The following is a 4,131-nucleotide window of genomic DNA, read 5'->3' as shown; positions in this document are numbered from 1 at the left end:
CGACACCGGTCTTCGAATCGGTTATTAACCGGTGTAGTATCACTTAACGACACCGTTTCATCAACGGTGTAAAATCGATGTAATATTGTATGTTAATAACACCAGTTTTGGCAGCGGTAAATGACCAATGTAATATTAGTTAATAACACCGGATTTGCAGCGGTGGAAAACCGATGTAATATGTATATTTTTTAACAGCACAAATTTGATTTCCGAAACAATGAAAAACCGACAATAATAAAAAAAATACACAAATATTCACAAATTATACAAATATTCTTCATTCAACAATATCCATAAAATACATAAATATTCACAAATTATATAAATAATCTTCTTACAATAATATCCATAAAATACCCAAACATTCTTTTTACATCAAAAGCTAGCTAATAGATATCAAAATCAAGATAGAACATTCTTTTAATAACACATCAAGGTAGAACCGCACTTCAAATATAATCTAGCATGCATTCAGCCCACTCGAACCGCACTTCATCAATTTCAACTCTGGAGTACTTGAGATTTGTAAACTGTAAAAACACATAAATAATATATTAGTAAACCAAGACTAAAAATCATAGTTGAAAAAGTAGTAAGAGCACCAGGTAACAAGATGACTAATTGGAATGCTTAAAAAGAAAAACATTCATCATTTATCTCAACCACATCATATAGTGATAGATCTATCATTCCTGGGAACTTAATATAATCCAAACCAAAAATTTTAATCTAACTACATAAACAACAATTTAATCTTTCAAATTCAATTCATTAGTAGTCGGCCCAAATGGCATAAATGTTTACCACTAAGAGTACATGAAAAGTAAATAAATTAACTTTTAGTTTTCAAATAATAAATTCACATTTATCACTAAGAGTACATGGAAAGTAAATAAATTCCTCAGCAGCAATAAAGATGAGTAACATCAATTCATTTATATGATTTCCAATGAGATATATATATGCACCTTAGATGATAATTTATGTTTCAGAAGTGAAGCAACAGAGCATAAAGCAACAATAGTCAATAACCACACCGCATCGCCAATGTCATTCATGTAAAGATTCAGCCGTAGCAAGGACTTAGTTTTCTTAACAAACTCAGCGATGCTAAAGGCGCCTTTGGGACCAATCTCATTGTTGCCAATATCTAGAAGTGTTATTTTTCCTAAACAAGAAGAAATATAGTTTTACATAATTGCTGAGAAGTAGTACAATCAATAAATACTGGAAAGCCAACAGATCTGATGAAGAAACTAAATCTGCAAGAAAGAATTGCATTGATAGAAAATCTAAGTGTGTGTAAGTCTTATTAGCTTGAGATGTATAGATCGAATTGCCTTATTCTCAACTAGTGCTCCAGCAAGACTTGCAAAACCCTATAAAATTTCACATGGAAATAAGGTGTAAGGAGTAAGGACACCAGAAACAAAGTGTAAAAGATCTAGGAATTTCATAAAAAAACATGAAAGATTGCCCAAGAATAAGGTCATACAGAATATTCAATCATATTATTGTTAAGTTCCAGTACACGTAAAGTTTGATTTTCTTTCAGCATATCTGCAATAACCCTTGCACCCTACATAACATATTTAGCATTCAGACTTTACCAGAATCAAGAATCATTTTCTTCCTCAAGAATCAAACAACCGGAACTTGCAACAAGTAAAATTAAACAACCTCATCTCCAATACCTGAACTGTTTAGTTGGAGTTCCTGAATACATCCATTTACCTTTAAAATATCTGAAAGACGCTGCATAGGAAATTTCCACAATCTCAACATCTAATGAAAGAAATAGGAATAATGTAAAGTAAAATAACATGTCCAAAAACTTCTTGGTCAATGAGAAAAATTATTAAGAAATAAGCACATAAAGAAAACAAAATCAATACCCAAAAAATGTTAAATTACTCATTTTGACAAAAGTTATAAAAACAAAAATATGTTGGTAATAGATGACAAAGAAGAAATAAATGTTTCTTGAAAAGTATAATTCTCTTAATCTTAACAAAGTGACTAATACTAAGTGATATTCTGGTCAACACAAAGAACTAACCCAACACAAAGAATCGAGTTTACTGTTATAGATAGCTATTTGCCTTTGTCAAACCAAGTTTTAATACAACTCTTCCCATAATTACAATAAATCAAATTAAGTTGCATGACTACAATTAGATGAAAACCTATTGTGATTAAGTTCCCAGACAATCAGGTTCCTGAAATTTGCATCATGTTCTACAAATCATAGTTCAACTAATTTCAATGAAAAGTGCAGTACGCTAGTCCTTGAGACTCAAACCTAGACTAAATTCTTTCAAGACCTTTAGTTAGGCCAACATTAGACTGACAATGGGGGCATTCAAGGAAGACATGAGAGTGACTTGCACAAAGATTGACATGAAAACTTTCATGTCATCATTAAAAGTAGAAAATACTAGAGATGTATTATATTGTAACTATGAGCACGATAAGGCAACAGATTGTCAATTTGATTTGTTTAATATACTGAAATGCAATTTAAGTTTCATACACTAGATGCATTCCTTTTCTTTCAGAGTTCAAAAATTCAAAAAAAGTGGTTCTACATAAATAAAAATATGTGGTCGTAGGATACAAAATGGAGATGATCAAGTCAATGCAATCAAACTATCAGATCTTCACTTTGTATAAGACACAAGAATGGGAATCAATAAAATCTAGAGAGGATTTTTGCAAGTATACAATGAACACAAACTCAGTGCAAAATTCTGATATCAGAAGTTCAATGACATGCAACTTAGTAACCATGACTTGGATAACTATCTGAAAAAAGTTTAAGAAACTCACCTCCCTAATTTCATCAAGTGAGTGTGACCTCAATGGAACATTCGCAAATGTTGATAAATTCAACTTTAATAGGTTAGCAACTCTAACATACCCATCACTTCGTATATCCAGATTTAGCTCAGAAGCCATATGGCGTAAAATTCGTGTCCTGAAATTATTTGAGAAAAACTGGGTTAGTGTTAATAGTTCGAGTTGCCAGCCTTAAAGAATCAGCTCAACAAAAATATGTTCAATAAGCCTTATATACACCAACAATTGCAAAAATCATTTAGGGCATATTTGGGTGAAGGTTATTGTTGATAACCTTAATGATCTACCTAAGGTACTGTTATTTAATCATGTGTGGTTCAAGTAATGAGTGATTCCGTAATTGAGCATGTCTGCCACATCAACAAATGGGGATATAACCCGGAATTACCTTGGAAATGTGAGGTTTTACATGATTCCGAGCTTAACAAAAAAAATTTCCCAAAATTTTTTACCTAAATTTTTCTCCCATGAGTATTTCAAAGATTGAACCAAACAACATTGAGTTATGTTTTATTCCCTATAACCAAGATTATGCATGATAATTTAAATCAAACGCACCCTTAGGACATTACCTAAGGGGTCAAGATTACTCATCTAATCAACTCAAGTTTTAAGCAATACAAACAAGTGAAGAAAATCAATTTTGAAATGTCAGTAAAGTAAATATGTACCCAAATTTGAGATACCGAAACACAGCCATTAACCAAAACAGCAGGAAAAAACAATCAAATCTCCGACAACACCACCGACATGAAAATCAAGTTATTTGGGAAACTTGCTGACACTAAAACCTGGTAATGCCACGAATACAGTGCTGTGTAGCACCGAGTCATCCCATTGCCAAAGAAACATTGTTCAGCAGAAAGTTCATAGAGTTTGGTACATTATCTAATTCAGAAACATTGATGGGAAAGGAGAACAAAAAGAGTAAAGGAAAGGAGGAGCAGATTACAAGAGACGACCAAGAGCATCGATGTGATCACTGGCTCAAAGAATCGAGTTTACTGTTATAGATTTTTCTCATGTCATATAAAATTTTGTAAACACAATATTCACTTTGAGTAGTTGCTGAACATTACCTTCACATTGGAATTAGATTGTTTAGAAACACTACGTGAAACCTCAAGCATCCTTAAAACCCGTTGTCCATCAGCATTTGCTAGGATTTAATTCCATTATCACTAGTCGTAACAGCAAGTAATGAACCATCTTTCTGGAATCTCAGTTGAGGAAATGCCTGGCATGGAGAAATAAGAGTTGCATACAAAC

General features: G+C 32.4%; 1 long non-coding RNA gene across 1 annotated transcript; it reads right to left on the bottom strand.

The window, feature by feature from the left end:
* Positions 1–1,294: 1,294 nt before the first annotated feature.
* LOC122030918 lies at positions 1,295–1,717 on the bottom strand. The gene is made up of 3 exons (XR_006125658.1): positions 1,684–1,717; positions 1,499–1,582; positions 1,295–1,382 (listed from the first exon to the last, which is right to left on the bottom strand). It is a non-coding gene; the product is annotated as an uncharacterized LOC122030918 (long non-coding RNA).
* Between the last annotated feature and the right edge of the window lie 2,414 nt (positions 1,718–4,131).

The sequence above is a fragment of the Zingiber officinale genome, chromosome 11A (assembly GCF_018446385.1).
Source record: "Zingiber officinale cultivar Zhangliang chromosome 11A, Zo_v1.1, whole genome shotgun sequence".
NCBI classification, from domain to species: domain Eukaryota; kingdom Viridiplantae; phylum Streptophyta; class Magnoliopsida; order Zingiberales; family Zingiberaceae; genus Zingiber; species Zingiber officinale.
The sequence above is the reverse complement of the archived record's forward strand: the minus strand, read 5'-3'. Positions and strand labels throughout refer to the sequence as shown.